The following is an 18,875-nucleotide window of genomic DNA, read 5'->3' on the forward strand; positions in this document are numbered from 1 at the left end:
CAAACTTTTCAACTTTCTCTCTCTCTTTCTTTCTCCATCTTCATTTCTTCATTTTTTTTCCTCCCAATTATTGCTCCTTGATGCACCATTCTGTGTACTCCTCTTTGGCTGGTTTGAGCCCCGTGCCCCAGTCTTCCAACAGTGGACATATTTTTCCTTTATCACCAGGGTAGGCTTTAAGGTTCTGCTTTATTGACAGTTTACTCCTCACTCTGGTGCCAATTCTGCAAAGTATGTGCTTCACTTTAATTGTGTGCTCGATTAGGTCCACTTGTATTCAGCTACCTGCATACTTTTGTACGTGTGTTTCTTGATTTGAGGCCTCTGTGCACTGGGGAGAGATACTTGATTGCAGAATACTTGATTGCAGAAAAATAGATTCTCAAACCCAATAGGGCTTATCCATCATCCCTTTCTATGATCCAATGAAGACTAACCAGTTTTATTTCAGTTTTCCATTAGTCATGACAAAAATGATGCCAGAAAACTAACTGCTCTCATTTATTATGTATGAGAATCAATATGCAGCGTCTCCTATTTCAGCATTAGAAGTGCACAGGGTATCTTTTGAACATAATGCAGAACACAGAATTTCTTATTCTCCTACAATGGATTGATTCCCAGAGGATTTCATCTGCTTCCCATCATTGTGACCTCTCAGATTTTGACCTTCACCATTTAGGATCATATTAAGTGGAATTGCAGTAGCAACAATACCATCCTGAGTGCTGTGTGAATAGTAGACTGGGAGTAGAATGACAGGCTGTAATATAACTTTTAGTTATTCTGAAATCTGTGATTTAGTAATATTCTGAGTCTCCTTTTAAACTTTTTTGGGGTTTTTTATGATTTCCCCCCTGCATCAATTATTATTTAGAAACTCCAAATGAAGAAAATTTTCCTTACCATGTTCTCACTACCTTTTAAAAATATTTGCCTCCACTGTAGTGCTTGCAGTTGTTATAACATTACTCACATATAATATTTTGCACTAACAGGATACAAATCTATTTAATTATATCAAAACACTTTATAGATGCTAGTGAATTAAGTCTCATGCTACTCTTATTAGTGAATGAAGCAGCTACTAACAAAACCAGTAGAGCAATGCTATTGCAGTTATTTGATCACAGTTCTTCCAGCCCACTGAAAATATTCATTTGGAAAAAGTATGTTGAATCTCTGATTTGTTGCAAAGCAACAGAAAAATACAAAGGAAAGGTCAAATTGTGGGCTATCTTGACAGAATCCCTTTCAGGATTTTTTTTATGCTACATCAGCACAGTTGTCACTGACAACATCAACATTAACACAAGCTGCATTTCATTTCTTATATTGATATATGGCATAGACAAAGAAACTACATATTCTCATCTTTGAAAATTATTTAGTCTCTTTTATCTGGGCATGCTATGTGCAGCCAAGTCTCTATATTAATATCCTTGTCTCTCCAATGTTTTACATTCCTAGAGCTAAATTTTTAGCATGTTGTGAGTCTCAGTTTAGAAACAAGACTCCCCCGTGTAAAGGAGAGATTCATATAGTTAATCTCCGTAGCTAAAAGCCTGGATTTTAATGAGATACCATTTTGTTCCAGTTTTTGCTGGCAAATGATATACAGGTATACATAATAACAGTGTATATAACAACTGTGTGTATATCTGTGAGTGTGTGTGTGTGTACGTGTGTGTGTATTCTCCCTTACATTTCATTTTCATTTTTTGTGTCAGATGGCCCCCTTTCTTCAGAGCCACTTTTTCTAAACCAGCTTAGAAGAGGAGAGCCAACAGGAATCACTTAAAATACAGACTGCAGCAGCTCCACCTATTCTGGTGAGAAGTTTCTGTCTAAATATCCTGCTCAATACATCTCTGAAGAGAGAAGGAACCATGTGCAAGTTATTTCCTCATTTTTCATATTACACTCTTCCCTGATATGGGCTTGTTCTTCTTTGCTAATGGATCTGCATGACCTTCATTATTACCTCATGTCTATAATAACAACAGTAGTGATACCCATCTGTTACCATAACGACTACTGCATGTGGTTTGGGGAGTGGGCAGAACCAGCCAGTTTTTGGGCTGTATACATTTTAAAAGAAATAATGGACCTCTTGTGGGCAGGTGCATATACTCTGATAGAGTTCCTGCCTTGTTCCTAATGGCTTTTTTGCTTGTGGGAGCTGAAGTCTCTCTGGATTCTCTCTCTGTATCATATCTCAGTTACTGCAACATCCTTTTTCTCTGACCCTAATAAATGCTGTCTTGCCCAGCTGATGTCTATACACAATATTGCTGAGCATATCATTTTTCTATTGCCCTGAGCATGTCTACACTCTCTTTCCATCCCTTCATTGGCTCCCTCTTCTCTTTCAAGGGTGTAGGTTGTAGCTGTATTGGTCTAAGGACATAGGCAGACAAGGGTCTTTGGGTGAATCTGATATAATTTATTAGACCAACTTAAATAGTTGGAAATTTTGTTTTAAGCAAGCTTTTGGGTTTAAAAACCCTTCGTCAGGCTGAGGAAGTTTCTGCAGTTAATGTGTGTTCCTCTTGGATGGAATAAACAGTCCAGGAAGACTTTTCATTTCATCCAGGAAGAGCACACATCAACTGCAGAAACTTCCTCAGCCTGACGAAGGGTTTTTAAACCCAAAAGCTTGCTTAAATTTTTTTCGCCCAACTATTTAAGTTGGTCTAATAAAAGATATCAGATTTACCCAAAGAACCTTGTCTTCTCTTTCAAGACAGACATAAGCTGCTTTTCTTTGCTTCCAAACTCCTTCATAGCCTACTCCCCTCCCTATCTGTCATCTCCCCTTCAGGATCAAAAGGTTGACTTCTGCCTCACAAGGACAGTCTTATTTGCCTACATGACTGATTTTCAAACACGTGTTGCCATATCCCAAAACGCACTGCATGTCCAGAAGTTCCCATAAATATCTGCAATGCTACATCATTCACTTGCTTCAATCCTCTCATTAAAACTTCTTTTCCATGATGCCTGTAAAAAGAAAAACACTTAGCACACTTTCAGCTGCTGAACTGCTCTGAGCACTGCCAGTTAGGCTAACCAATATTGCCTCATTGATTTCCCATACTCCTGTGTGTGCCTGTACTCATCCATTATCTCTGGTTTTAGACTGAAGCTGGCCAGAGGAAGCACCATCTTTTCCTTCTGCATTTATGTAGTGCCCGCCCAGCACAAAGGGACGCTAAGTTCCTAGATGATACAGTAATAGAAGCTGCAACAATATGGACTACCAGAACTCTAAGCCCCCTGGGCAGCCCCTACTCCAGCTGCTCCTCAGGTTTAGAGTATGGACATCTGTCCATTTGTAGTGGCTTCAGAATCAACGCAGGTCCTCACAGCAGCTATTTCACTAGCCTGAAGCCACACATGAGTGCTTCCTTCAGGGTCAAAGTGAGGGAGACTTAACTGACTCTTATCGCTCCACATTACAGTATAACAGCTGCTGTGCTCTCATTTTGGAGCTGCTACAAATGCACATTTGTCCATACCCTTAATTTACAGGGCTGTTGTTAGATCAGGGCTGTCCAATTTGTAAGCAGCTGAGGTCTGCACACTGTTTTGCATTGGCCACACCAACATAAGCCACAGGCCCCCCTGAGCTGCATGCCACATGGATGCCCCCCCCTGTTGCAATGCATGCATGTGAGCACCCCATGCCCCCCGTTGCACTGCACTCAGTGCCCTGGCCCCCACCCTCATCTCCCTGTCCATAGGCTCCCATACTGCATTATATTGCATGGGCATGCTGAGCCACAGATTAGACCAGCACCACAGGCTGTGCTGCACCACATTGCCCTGCCCCCTGGGGTGAGGACAGAAAGTGGAAGCCAGAGGAGGAAGAGCCTAGAGATGCAGGTTGCTGCTGTAGCCAGAGCAGTGGGGGTACATCCTGGTGGGAACCCAAGGGCCACAAATTAACCCCTCAGGCTGCATGCAACCTGCAGGCTGCCTGTTGGAGAGCCCTGAGTTGACCTGACATCATACTTTACAAACTTTAAGTGTTACAGGTATTACTGTTTCATATTTCTCTGCAAGTAATCATGGAGTTGTCAGCAAAGGAGACTCCTGGATTGTAAGGGCAGTTCTAAAATTCCATTGCCAGCTCACTAAAGGAATTCATCACCCTGTATTAGGATCTTACTTAACATACTAAACTCTCTATGTGTGTTCTATTTTAATTCCTCAAGAGACAGGTTGTCCTAGCACATATGACAATCAGTAAGGGGTGTGCAGGCAGTAGATCATGGCTGTATCCTGGCTATGGATCACGCTGTCACTGCTGCAAGGAGCCAGGGCAGAGCTACGATCTGCAGTCTGCATGCCCCTGCCCAGAGCATGCGTGGCTGTTCCCTAGCTCTGGACCACACCGTCACTGCCGTGAGATCCCAGAGGCTCCAGAGCATCTCCTCGCCCTGATGTGCGCCCTGCCGGCTTTGCTGGAGCCAGTCTCCATGTAAACTCCAGCTTTGCGCTGTCACAGCATAGCTGCTGCCAGGGTCTCCGTGGAAACTGGCCCCAGTCATATGGGCAGGGACTGCTGGGAAATGGATTTCACTGCCAGCCAGGTCCGGCCTGTGGGCTGGACTTTGCCTGCCCCTAGCCCTGTTAAAGAAAGCCAAAGTAAACATATAATGTATTTAGGTCAACAAACTTAAAAATCCATCAGGTAAGGCAAAGATTCAGATTTCATAGTTGAGAACCTTTCTGCTAGTTCTAGACCTGGGGTTTTCAAACTTTTTTCATTTGCAGACTCCTAAAAATGTTTTAATAGAGGTGTAGGCAACTTCGATTTGTAAGTGTAAGTATTCACATACTTTTTATTGATCATAGTCATCTTTTGCCTACCCCTTAGACACAGTTTGAGGATTCCTAGGTGTCCACAGACAACAGGTTGAAAACCACTGTTTTACACATACCACTGAGAGACTACCAGCTTGAATGTCCCAACTGTTGCTAGTTCCTGATGTGCAAGAGTCACATAGGTCTGGAAGGGACCAATTTGGTGTGAATCCAAAGTGAGTATTGTTAAGTGCCAGGGGGTGCATAAACTAGTGCTTTACTGTGGAGTTGACTAATTAGCTTTTCAGTAAAGTGTCACAGCCTACACACCCATTGACTCTTCAATCTACATTTTCACTGACTACCTGTCTTGTATGCATACCAGCCCAGCCTCTGGCTTCTTTACTTTTCATTCCATCCAGGAAGAGCACACACCAACTGCTGAAACTTCCTTAGCCTGACGAAGGGTTTTTGAACCCGAAAGCTTGCTTAATAACTATTCTCCAACTATTTGGGTTGATCTAAAAAAAGATATCAGATTCACCCAAGGAACCTTGACAGCCTACACATGCACTGGTATTAGGGCAGAGTAAATTAATTAACTCTGCCATTGGATAGTACTATCAGGGACAGTACTAACCTATGGTGGAGTAATTTACTCCACCCAGTTTAGATGGTGACAGGGTATCTATGGGGTATGAGGATGCTAAAGTTTGGGGGCTGCCTGCTACCTAGCCCTGCACTTTATCACCCTGGTGCCCCAGCTAGCCCCTTTGCTGCTTACTGCCACCACCCAGAGCCCAGGGCTGACTCCCATGGCCCCCTGCCAGCCTAAGCTTGCTTATCCCTGGGCTCAAAGTAGGAGCACATGCAAATTCTGGGCCCAGGAGCAGCTGACTCCCATGCAAACTGCACCAGAGTTTATCACATCACTGTAATACCACATGTAGATGCACCCAAGGGATGCCCCTCTGCATGTGAGGACATGTCCAGGGTGTCTAAAGTTGGTGCTGAGCCTAATGCAGCTATACTGCATTTAATATGCAAGATATGCAGTACATAGGCTTGTTTAGGCCTTCCTCAAGTATCTCTACACAGAAATGTATAATGTAGACGTATCTTGTTTTCACCTTTTTATGTATACTGTCCTTGCTTTCATATGAAGGTTAGCATTTCTCAAATGTCTTCATTACACTTTCATAATTAGTTTCTCTGCCTGACTTACCTGAAAATTATGAAAACCATCAAATTCTTCAGAATTGGCTTTTCTCATAAATAAAGCTACTTATGAGTCTTCTTTATGGCTGGCACCTGTTGCTTGCAGGTACAGAGTGAAGTACCGTTTTTGCAACGTTTCAGATCTGGTAGTGGTTTTGTCTACTCCACTATTCCACTCAGGGTATTTTCTTAGCACATTCATCTTCTGGTGCCATCTGTTGTTTAGAAATCACTCAGACCCAACGAGATTACCAAGAGTTTATTTGGACTTCTAAAATCAGACTTGTGTAACATGAGCCTCTGAACAATTAAACAACTGGCTCCTTTGAATTTTCCACTGCCTCGTAAGAGCTTTTTAAGTTCCCCACACACTTCACTCCCTTTAAGCTGTTTTAAGAAGTGTTTCCAGATCAGCCACATCCTTGATGATGTTGCTACCTTATTAAGCACACTTCTTTTCTTCTCCCTAAGCTCAGTATTAAAAACTCATAGTTAAAGCTCAGTTTTGCAAATCCTTAGAGTCAGGAGCCAGAATCATAATATTGAAAAGGAAACTGTTACCAGGCTTATGCAAAACATACTTTTCCCTGAGAGTAACTATGGTTCTCTTTGTGGACCTTTATCAAACTTCCTTGACATAAAGGGGATGGTTTCATCTGCTGTTTGGCTTTGGAAACATTGTTTAGCATTACAGGCAACCCCCGCTTAGCACTCTTAATTGATTCCTGAAAAAACAAGCATTAAGCGAAGTGAGCGTTAAGTGAAACCGAAAGTGTTTGACGATCCAAGATGGTGACCCCAAGTGTTTTTAATGACCCAAGATAGCAACCGCAAGCGTTATAATGAAACTCGTTGAGCACTAAGTGAAATCAGGAATCAATTTAAAATGAGCGTTACAGTGAAATAGCGCTAAGCGAAATAGTGTTAAGCAGGGGTTGCCTGTATTTGAAATTGAAGTCCTGTAATAATAATGTATCATTTTCCATTTCTGTGGAATGTTGGGGCTATTTCTATCTTCTCTGGCTGTTAGGGAGACCATGGGTTTCATAGCTCTCCAGTTTTCAGCATGGCTTATATTAAGCCACGTTTGTATATTTAGTTAGATTCTTCCAGGGAGAAATGATAGGACAAGTTTCCCAAATTTTATAGAACCTTAAAACCCCTTGGTAATATTGTTCTTTCTGCTTGCCACTGGAACTTGCCATCCTTATTGCAGTAATAAGGAAAAGTATTGCACTACAAATAAATTCTGTGGCCGCTTCCTGGCAAATGACCAGATCATTATGAGACAAAGAGTGGGGCAGATGATTCACCGAGCCATGAATGAACTAAATACCCATCACTGTTGACATCTGGCTTCATCTGTGTTGTTGATTTGGGCTTGCTCAGGGTTTTGGCATATCTTTTAATGAGCAGTGCCTTTGCCCTCATCTAGGATTATAGCCAGTCCTGCTTGGTTCTCTTTGAAAGCCTGCTTTTAAGCGGAATTTAAAATAATTGCCAGAAGAAAAGTGAACACCATTGTTCTCTAAAAATCCTGTCTAAAATCAGAATTTTTCTGTTCTGTGTAAGAAAAGAACCTGGAACATTCAGGCACTAATCTGAAATGTTAGCAACGCTTCATCATAGGCAAGTGCTTGATTAGTCTTCCCAAGACTTCTTTCGCTTTACCTCACAGTGCCCTCCAAGTTTTGGACAGCAGGGGGTTGCACATCCTGCAGGTCACAAACCCAAGGGCCCCAAACCCTCCAGGTGCCTTCTTTGGAGGCCCCAGTCACATGGGCAGCCTTACTTTCCCCGAGCTGTGTGGGCAGTGGTAGCAGTCTGGCTGACCCCTGCTGGGCATACAGTGTGAGCAGTCTCCCTCTTGCCTAGACATAGAGTGCATGTATACTGGTCCCACTCTTACTGCATAGGCAGCCCAAGCGGCCTGGCTGTCCCTGGCCACACAGGCAGTGAGAGCAGCCTGGCTTCCTTTTGTGTGAACAGCTCAGCTTCTGTCCTGGAGGTGCACATAGTGTGGATAGACTGGCCTCTCTCTTACCGAGTATGTAGCTTGGATCTCCCCCAGCTCAACTAAACATACAGCACTCTCATGTTGCCTGGTTCTGCCTTATGCTCAGGAGCTGGGGCAGGAAGGAAAACCCAGAGGATGGAGGGAGAACTTGGAGATCCCGGTTGCTGGACCTGCAGGAGCAATGGGATGAGTGGCAACTGGGCAGGAGCCCAGGGGCCACATGTTAATCCCTTGTGGGCTGGATGTAGCTTGCAGGCCACCAGTCGGACAGCCTCTACACCACTTCTCCAGTATTATTGCAGAGGCACAATCTCAGATATGCCCAGCTATCCTGTTCCTGCTTACATGTGTCAAATCCAAAAATGTGGCAGAAAAGCTACTCCAGGCACTCGCTGTGGTTGCCTTCAAGACTTCTGTCTCCAGGGTGTGCATGCACGGCTGCAGGGGACACCCTCCAAATGGCTTTTCAGGGGACACTGCATTTGCAGGTCTGGATACATACAAGCAGGAGCAAATGGGAGAGGGTACAAAGAGTGTTTGATATGTCCCTTCCTGAGATCACTAAAGGCAGACCTCTTTAACAAATTCTTCACCTCTGTTTTCTTGTGCAGGGACAGGGACTCCCCCACCGTGATTCAAGACGGGCTCGAGGGGAATGCCTCAAGACCTAAGGTTGAGGAGGACCGGGTTAGAGTGCTTCTGGAGGGGCTGGATGTGTTCAAATCAGCAGGTCCAGATGCTCTCCACCCCAGGGTGTTGAGGGAGCTAGCAGGGGTTATTGCTGGGCCCTTGGCATGGCTTTACGAGCGCTCGTGGTGCTCGGTCCAGGTGCCAAATGATTGGAAGATAGCCAGTGTGGTCCCCATTTTTAAGAAAGGGAGGAGGGAGGACCCGGGCAACTATAGGCCTGTCAGTCTTACCTCAATCCTGGGGAAACTCTTTGAGAAGATCATCAAGGAGCACATCTGTGATGGGCCGGCATCGGGGATGATGCTCAAGAGCAACCAGCACGGTTTCATTAGGGGCAGGTCATGTCAGACCAACGTGATTGCCTTTTACGATCAGGTCACAAAAGCATTGGATGCAGGTATCTCCATGGATGCAGTCTTTCTGGACTTCAGCAAGGCCTTTGACACTGTCGACCACCCCATCCTCATTAAAAAACTAGGTGACTGTGGCATCGATGCCTACACGGTCAGATGGATTGCTAATTGTCTGAAGGGTCGTACTCAGAGGGTGGTGGTGGACGGGTCATATTCGACCTGGGGGGAAGTGGGCAGCGGAGTCCCCCTTGGGCCTGCGCTGTTTAATTTCTTTATCAGCGATTTGGACGACGGGGTAAAAAGCAACCTGTTCAAATTTGCTAATGATACCAAAATTTGGGGTGAGGTGGGCACATTAGCAGGGAGGGAAAGACTTCAGAAAGACCTGGATAGGTTGCAGGGGTGGGCTAACGAAAACAGGATGCGTTTCAATACGGACAAGTGCAGGGTGCTGCACTTGGGCAGTACTAACCGGCAGCACACTTATAAGATGGGAAACTCCCTTCTTGAGAGCATGGAGGCAGAAAGGGATTTATAGATTCATAGATGTTAGGGTCAGAAGGGACCTCAATAGATCATTGAGTCCGACCCCCTGCATAAGCAGGAAAGAGTGCTGGGTCTAGATGACCCCAGCTAGATGCTCATCTAACCTCCTCTTGAAGACCCCCAGGGTAGGGGAGAGCACCACCTCCTTTGGGAGCCCGTTCCAGACCCTGGCCACTCTAACTGTGAAGTTCTTCCTAATGTCCAATCTAAATCTGCTCTCAGCTAGCTTATGGCCATTATTTCTTGTAACCCCCGGGGGCGCCTTGGTGAATAAATACTCACCAATTCCCTTCCGTGCCCCTGTGATGAACTTATAGGCAGCCACAAGGTCGCCTCTCAACCTTCTCTTGCGGAGGCTGAAAAGATCCAGTTTCTCTAGTCTCTCCTCATAGGGCTTGGTCTGCAGGCCGGTAACCATACGAGTGGCCCTTCTCTGGACTCTCTCCAGGTTATCCGCATCCTTCTTGAATTGCGGCGCCCAGAATTGCACGCAGTACTCCAACTGCGGTCTGACCAGCGCCCGATAGAGGGGAAGTATCACCTCCTTGGACCTATTCGTCATGCATCTGCTGATGCACGATAAAGTGCCATTGGCTTTTTTGATGGCATCGTCACACTGCCGACTCATGTTCATCTTGGAGTCCACTAGGACTCCAAGATCCCTTTCCACTTCCGTGCTACCCAGCAGGTCATTCCCTAGGCTGTAGGTGTGCTGGACATTTTTCCTCCCTAGGTGCAGCACTTTGCATTTCTCCTTGTTGAATTGCATTCTGTTGTTTTCTGCCCACTTGTCCAACTTGTCCAGGTCTGCTTGCAGCTGTTCCCTGCCCTCCGGCGTGTCCACATCCCCCCATAGCTTTGTGTCATCTGCAAACTTGGACAGAGTACATTTCACTCCCTTGTCCAAGTCACTGATGAAGACATTAAAGAGTATCGGTCCAAGGACCGAGCCCTGCGGGACCCCACTGCCCACACCCTTCCAGGTCGAAACCAACCCATTCACCACGACTCTCTGGGTGCGACCCTCCAGCCAATTCGCCACCCACCGGACTGTGTAGTCATCCACGTCACAGCCTCTTAACTTATTCACCAGGATGGGGTGGGATACCGTATCAAAGGCCTTCCTGAAGTCTAAGTATACGACATCCACCCCTCCTCCTGTGTCCAGGCGTTTCGTAACCTAGTCATAAAAAGAAACTAGATTGGTCAGGCACGATCTGCCTGCCACGAACCCGTGCTGATTTCCCCTCAGCATAATTTGTCCTGCCGGGCTCTCACAAATGTGAGCCTTGATAATTTTTTCAAAGACTTTGCCAAGGATGGAGGTGAGACTGACAGGTCTATAGTTGCCCTGGTCCTCCTTCCTCCCCTTTTTGAAAATGGGGACTAAGTTGGCCCTTTTCTGGGACTTAGCCCGTGCGCCACGAGCTTTCACATATTCCTGCCAGTGGCTCTGCAATGATGTTGGCCAGTGCCTTCAGCACCCTTGGATGGAGCTCATCCGGGCCTGCCGACTTAAAGGCATCCAGTTCTTCAAAATGACTCTGCACCATCTCAGGGTCTACGCATGGAAGTCTGGCGCCTTGCTGCTGCCTCTCTACAACCCCAGTGAGAGACTTGTCGTGCCCCTCACTTAGGAACACTGAGGCAAAGAACTCATTGAGGAGTTCAGCCTTGTCCCCCCTGTCCGTCACCAATTGTTTCTGCCCATTTAGCAGGGGTCCTATTCCTCCCTGGGCCTTCCTTTTACTCCCAATATATCTAAAAAACAATTTCTTGTTGTCTTTTACTTGGGTTGCCATCCTCAGCTCCATGGTAGCTTTGGCCCGTCTAACTGCCTCCCTACAAGCACGAGCAGAGGAGGTATACTCCTCTTTGGTGATCTCTCCCTGTTTCCACTTTTTATGTGCTCCCCTTTTGTCCCTTAGGCTGCTCTGGATTTCTCTGGTCAGCCAGGGAAGCTTCCTGGCCCCTTTCCCTCTTTTGCCTCGCTCGGGGATCATCTTGCTTTGTGCCTGAAGAATCGTTTCCTTAAGGCACAGTCACCCTTCTTGGGCTTCCATCTCTTCAAATCTCCTACTCTGCAGTGCGTCCTTGACTAATCGCCTGAGTTCATTGAAATCAGCTTTCCTAAAGTCTAGCACTTTCACCCTACTAGTTACCTTACCCACTCGCCGTCTTATGTTGAATTTTATTATTAGGTGATCACTGTCCCCCAGATGGCTACCGGAGTCATCACTGATGCCAAGATGAACATGGGCCGACAATGCGAGGTCACGGTTGGCAGGGCTAACCGGATCCTATCGTGCATCCACAGGTGCATCTCAAGTAGGGCCAAGGAGGTGATCCTCCCCCTCTACACGACACTGGTCAGGCCACAGCTGGAGTACTGTGTCCAGTTCTGGGCACCCCACTTCAAGAGGGATGTGGACAACACTGAGAGGGTGCAGAGGAGGGCCACCCGCATGATCTGGGGACAGCAGGGCAGACCCTACAATGAGAGGCTATGGGACCTGAACCTGTTCAGCCTTCACAAGAGAAGGCTGAGGGGGGACCTTGTGACTGTCTAGGGGGGATCAGAAGGGTTTGTAGGTGACCTTGTTTCCCCCAGCGCCCCCCCGGGATAACAAGGAATAACGGCCACCAATTGTTGGAGAGTAGGATTAGATTAGACATCCGAAGGCACTACTTCACAGTTAGGGTGGCTAGGATCTGGAGCCAACTTCCAAGGGAAGTGGTGCTGGCTCCTACCCTGGGGTTCTTTAAGAAGCGGCTTGATGCCTACCTGGCTGGGGTCACTTGAGCCCAGTTTTCCTCCTGCCAAGGCAGGGGGTCGGACTTGAAGATCTACAAGGTCCCCTCCGACCCTACTTCTATGATTCTATGATTCACTAGGGATACAGAGCAGACATAACTCTAATCATCCTGCCCATGAACGACATGTGCCCCTGGAGGTTGGGGGAGCCTGATGACTGCCCGCAGGTGGCAGCGACAGTAGTGTCAGCAGTGGGGGCGTGTCGGCAGTGAGTGGGGAGCTCCCACAGGCGACCACTGTAGTTTCTGGGTGTGGTGGCGAGCGTTGACTGGTGGTCAGTGACCACCCACAGATGCCGCTGGCAGTGTTGGCAGGGGGGGAGAGGTGGCGAGTGGCAACTGCCCACAGGTGCTGCTGGCAACGTTGGCAGTGCTTTTCATAGGGCGTGCACCGCCAATCTCAGGGGGTGCACATGCACCCACTTGCACCCCCCTACATGTCACCAATGATCCTGCCTTAACCATTTGTCTCCGAACAGGGAGAAAAATAGGCTTAAAGAAAAAGGAAACGTTAATCTTAGTTTATGTGACACACAATTTAAAATATGAGAATCTGACTGCTATTAAGAGTCTTTAATGTGTGCATTTGTAATCTAAGAAAAAATGATATTTTAGCGAGTTAATTATATCCTATGTTAAACAAACAAAACCCACTACCAAAGAACCCGCAAAGCAGAAATAATCTAACTTCAGTCCAGTTCTATCCTTCTGGGCTGAGTTCTAGGGACATGCAATGAATGAATAAGAGAACTTTATTTTCAACTTAAATGTTTCAGGTTGTAAAACAGTCATCCAGACTTAGGCTGGCAGGTTGACCCCCCCAGAACCTCCTGGCAGCTGGGGCTGCTGTATACTGGCTCAACATGCTGCGGTCCCAGGCATGCATGTAAAAGGTGTATATTTTCACCCAAAGAGGTTTTACATTCTTGTGAGTTGGTTAGCAGGGACTCTAGTCTTCTCTGTTTACTCCCAGAATAGAATCATACAATGCATTATACAGGGAAAACACCTTTCTTGCACAGGCCCCTTTGAAAGAGAAACTGTCATAGAGAATTTCTTGGTTGTAAAGGTGGATCCTAGCGATATCTTTTAAAGCTTAATTGAAAAAATTTACTTTGTACAGAATCAGATAACATGGTAGTTTAGCTCAGGAAATGAGACACCATAACCAGCATCAGAAAAAAAGTCACAATTAAAACTGAGTCAAACAACACTTGCAATGTCCAAATTCACCTAAGTACTTAAAGCATGAGTTGTCAAGTGACTTCAAACAAAAGGTGATTTGGTATTATTTGGGAGTCATACCTTCCTACTGCTGCTGGAAGCCCTAATATCCTTAAGCTACATTATAAGCAAGGCTTCCATTTTAACAGAAATAACTGATACTAATGAATGAATAAGAGAACTTTATTTTCAAATTAAATGTTTCAGGTTGTAAAACAGTCATCCAGACTTAAGCTGGCAGGTTGACCCCCCCAGAACCTCCTGGCAGCTGGGGCTTTTGTGACCTGGCTCAACATGCTGCGGTCCCAGGCATGCATATAAATGTGGTATCTGGGAGCAATAAACTCCAGTGTGATATGTACTGGAGTTTATGCTGCATTAATTTCACATATTGATGCACCCAGTGCTGAGCCCCAGGGGTCTGCAGGAGGGATTGGAAGGGTAGGTAGGTTCTGCAAGGGGACTGGGAGATGGAGTGAGGGGAAGCAGGAGGTGTGATTGGTGGAATTGTGGGGGCAAGCATGTCTGCAGAGGGCTTGGAGGGATGGGGGGGGTCTATCAGGGTCTTCAGGGGTTAATGGAGTCTAGAAGGTACTTGGTACTGAACAAGACAATTCCCCCATCTTGAGCATAGACAGATGCCCAAAAGGCACCAGACACTAAAGGTTAGTGCTGACTTAGTTAAGGAGCACTTCGAAGGGCTGGATAGTCAGCCAGCCCGGATGACCTCCATCCATGGGTGCTGAAGGAACTGGCCAGTGTCATAGCTGAGCCGCTGGTATGGCTGTTTGAGCACTCGTGGTGCTCCAGCCAGATACCTGAGAACTGGAAAAGGGCCAACGTGGTGCCCATTTTTAAGAAAGGGAGAAGGGATGAGTTGGGTAACTTTATGCCAGTCAGTCTTATCTCTATCCCTGAGAAAATACTGGAAAAAATCATCAAAGAGCACATGTGTGAAGGCCCAGCAGGGGAAATGATGCTAAAAGGAAACCAGCATGGGTTTGTCACAGGTAGATCCTGCCTGACAAACCTCATAGCCTTTTATGGCCAGGTCACACACTGCCTTGACACAGAAGCTGAGGCTGATGTCATCTCCCTGGATTTTAGGAAGGCCTTTGACACAGTTTTGCATCCTATATTCATAGGGAAGCTAGCAGGCTGTGGAGTGGATGACTGTACAGTCAGGTGGGTGGCCACATGGCTTAGAGACTGCACCTAGAGAGTGGTGGTGGGCAGATCATTCTCAACCTGGAAGGAAGTGGGCAGTGGGGTCCTGCAGGGTTAGGTTCTTGGACCAGTGTTATTTAATATCTTCATCAGCGATTTGGACGAGGGTGTGGAGAGCACCCTCTCCAAGTTCGTGGATGATACCAAGTTATGGGGCAAAGTTAACACGCCAGAGGGCAGGGAGCAGATACAGGCCAACTTGGACAGGTTGGGTCAATGGGTGGAATGAAATAGGATGCAGTTCAACAAAAATAAATATAAGGTACTCCACCTAGGAAGGAGGAATTCCCAGCACACCTACAGGTTGGGTGATGACCTTCTCAGCAGCTCAGAGGCTGAGAGAGATCTTGGAGTCATAGTTGACTCCAAGATGAACATGAGCTGGCAGTGTAACAAGGCCGTCAACAAGGCCAATCGCACCTTGTCATGTATTAGCAGATGCATGACCAACAGATCAAGGGAGGTGATGCTCCCCCTCTATGTGGCATTGGTCAGGCCGCAGTTGGAGTACTGTGTCCAGTTTTGGGCGCTGCACTTCAAGAGGGACATGGTGAATCTGGAGAGGGTTCAGAGGAGGGCCACTCACATGATTAGTGGCCTACGTGAAAGACCCTATGAGGGGTGGATGAGAGATCTGGATCTCTTCAGTCTTCACAAGAGACGGCTGAGGGGAGACCTTGTAGCCACCTATAAGTTTATCAAGGAAGGACAACAGGGAATTGGTGATGCCTTATTTGCCAGAGCACCCCAGGGAGTAACTAGGAATAATGGGTGCAAACTGGTGGAAAGTAGATTTAGGTTGGATATTAGGAAGAAATTTTTTACAGTAAGGGTGGCCAGAATCTGGAATGGGATTCCAAGAGAGGTAGTGCTATCCCCTAACTTGGAGGTCTTCAAGAGGTGTCTTGACAGTCACCTGGCTGGGGTCATCTGACCTCAGTCCTGTTTCCTGCCAGGGGCAGAGGTCAGACACAATGATCCATTGTGGTCCCTTCCAACTCTACAATTTATGAATTTATGAATCTATGACTAAGTGTTTAGCAGAATCAGGGGGGCTAGCAGGGTCTGCAGGAGGGCTCGGGGGGTGGAGGGGCTCTCTCCCTCCTGGACCAAAGGTTGTTTTTAGCATCAGACCCTCCACCTCCAGATGAATGACCCCATGTAGGGAATTTACCGCCCCCAGGTCCCACCCACCTCTGCCTCCACCCCAACTTACTTCCTCAGCTCCTGGCCCTGGCAGATGCTGGTAAAACTGGCACCAGGAGTAGGTTGCAAGATATGTACAATGGGTTTAAAAAGTTTCAGAGACAGTGGTGGAAGATACTTAGAAGACACAATAGCTTTACTTTCCTGTCTCATGTCCTTGTGACAAGGTATTCAGCAGAATTTACTGGGATCTGACAAGTCCAATAAGCACTTCTGCTATGGCTTCGAACATGAGCTGTCAACCGTGTGCCTTGGTGCCTGCACCACTCCAGTCATCAATGTGGTCCTAGCTTCAGTCACCACCATGTTTTAGAGCCTTTACTGGCCTATCCACAAGCAACATGACATCAAACTGACACAAAGTGTCTATATACACAAGCAATTCCTGAAGCAGGGATGCTGAGAAAGGCTGAACCATCTTTCAGCCTTTCTTAGCACCTCTGCTTCAGGAATTGATGATTTTTATTCTCAAGTCTTATTCAGCTGTTTCATATTAAGATGCAGGACAGGCTCCTCAGTGAAAATATTTGTTGGAAAACCCAGTAATTCCCTCTGTCACAACTGGTACCTGATATGATTGGTTGGAAGAACAATAGATTATGAAATACATTTACTAAGAAATGCCGCTACAAGGTTGGCAATTACATGGTTGCCAAAAGCTTTGGTGTTGCAATACAATCACCCATGAAGACCATGAACTGAGTATCTAGTTTAGATCTAACAAGAAGAGGATCCAGGTGGCATTCAATCTACAAAGAAGTTATGTTCCTGTGGGATTTGCCATGATGTTGATCAAGAGGTTGGGATCCAAAAGATTGCTTGAACTATGCTGTACCGTAATGGACCAGAACTTGCAGCTTTTAGAAGGGCATATTTTAAAGCTTACTCATGAAGTGAAGTTATCTAAAAACACAGTAGTTACCCTTGGAAATCGTCTGCATTTCACTTTAAAATCAAATTATCAGACAACGATGTTTGTGGCAAGGCTCTTTCCTTCACCTTGGGAGAAGGAATCCACAGGCTGGGGAGTTCCCCTCTTGAAAGCACAGAGGTGGAAAGGGATCTTGGAGTCATTGTTGACTCCAAGATGAACACGAGCCGCCAATGCCAGACCCCAGCCAGCAAGGCCAGCCATACCTTGTCATGCATCCAAAGGTGCATCTCAAGCCAGTCCAGAGAGGTGATACTCCCCTTCTATGCGACTTTGGTCAGGCTGCAGTTGGAGTACTGTGTCCAGTACTGGACGCTGCACTTCAAAAGGGATGTGGCCAGCCTGGAGAGGGTTCAGAGCAGGGCCACCTACTTGGTGAGAGGGCAGCAGGACAGGCCCTACGAGGAGAGACTGAGGGACCTGAACCTGTTCGGCCTCAGCAAGAGGAGGCTGAGGGGGGACCTGGTGGCTGCCTACAAATTCATCAGGGGAGATCAACAGCAAATAGGTAGAGCGCTTTTCTCGCTAACACCACCTGGGGTGACAAGGAACAATGGTAAGAAGCTGATGGAGAATAGGTTTAGGTTAGAGATCAGAAGACAATATTTTACAGTTAGGGTGGCCAAAATCTGGAACCAACTTCCCAGGGAAGTGGTCCTCGCCCCTACCTTGGGCAAATTCAAGAGAAGGTTGGACGATCACCTGTCTGGGGTCTTGTGAACCCAGCATTCATTCCTGCCTGTGGCAGGGGGTCAGACTAGATGATCTGTTCAGGTCCCTCCTGACCGTACCTACTATGAAACTATGGATGCCTGCCACTTTAAGGCTGAGCACAGGCAGTCGGCAGGTATGGGTCAACCCTGATGAGGCAGCCATTTTAGATCTAGGCCCACAGCTGCTGGCAGCTGGAGGAACATTGCCTGGCTGAGCTGCTGCTCACGAACACCTTGGGAGTAAGAGCAGGAGCTATGGGGATGGGAGGAGGTTCCTGGTCCTGGGTATGACTGAAAACTACACCCTGCTGGGGAAGAATGGCCTGGTGGGGCTACCCCTGGTGGTGGAGCTCCCCAGAAATGCCAGGTCAGTTGCCTCCCCAGTGAAAGGAAAGGAGGGGTGCCTTAAAACTCCAGCCCCCACATCCTGGTGGTTCACCCAGACTTAGGGACAGGCATGGGAGCCAAGCACGTCTTTAGACACCTGAGCACCACAGGGGTGTAAGACCCAGGAGGCCCCAGTGAGGGGGCAGTAACATGGTCTGGAGAGAGGGTAGGAAAGTGGCCCCAGAGCAGGGGCGGAAATGTATGGTGGGCCTGCACAAAGTAGGGGGCATCATTACGACATGAAGGACTGTGTGTAAGCAAGGTGTAGGACTGAAGACTGGTCTGAAGGGCTGCACCAGGGGGTGTGTTGAGTAGGGCCAGAAGATGGCCTGAGGGGCAGCACATGGGCCAACCTCCATGAGTATGTGAAAATGGAAAGTCTCCTAGTGAGGAGCTAGAGGCAGAATCTTCCCAGTGTTGGGCACATGGACTATGCCATGTAGAGTAGGGGGACACAAACGATTCAGAGGGCTGCATATGCAGGGCTAGCGTAAGAGTAGTCAAGCCTGATGTCCCAAGGGGGTCACTCAAGGGAGCAGGGAAGGTTGAGAGTGGCCCAGTGAGCGGCAGATTGCAAGATGCCCAGTGACAGTGGGTGAAATGGAAGAGGCCCCAGTGAGAGGGGGCAGTATGAATGTGGTACTGAAAGGGGCACTATGTGAGGGCCCAATAGTGGACTGAGTTTGGCCTGGCCTGAAGCTGGGTGTGACAGGGGGCAATGCTTGGGGCTGGGTCTT

General features: G+C 47.1%; 1 protein-coding gene across 2 annotated transcripts in view; it reads left to right on the forward strand.

Annotated features, from left to right (window-relative positions):
- SACS (sacsin molecular chaperone) overlaps nucleotides 1-18,875 on the forward strand; it is a 90,273-nt gene that overhangs the window by 4,690 nt on the left and 66,708 nt on the right. Inside the window, exon 2 of one of the 2 annotated variants that reach the window (XM_059720471.1) lies at nucleotides 1,731-1,832. The exons of the other annotated variant lie outside the window; for it this stretch is intronic. The gene's annotated coding sequence lies outside the window, so the exon portion shown is untranslated. The remainder of the gene's footprint in view (nucleotides 1-1,730; nucleotides 1,833-18,875) is intronic. 2 annotated transcript variants of the gene reach the window in all.

This window comes from Alligator mississippiensis, chromosome 1, assembly GCF_030867095.1.
Source record: "Alligator mississippiensis isolate rAllMis1 chromosome 1, rAllMis1, whole genome shotgun sequence".
Classification (NCBI taxonomy): domain Eukaryota; kingdom Metazoa; phylum Chordata; order Crocodylia; family Alligatoridae; genus Alligator; species Alligator mississippiensis.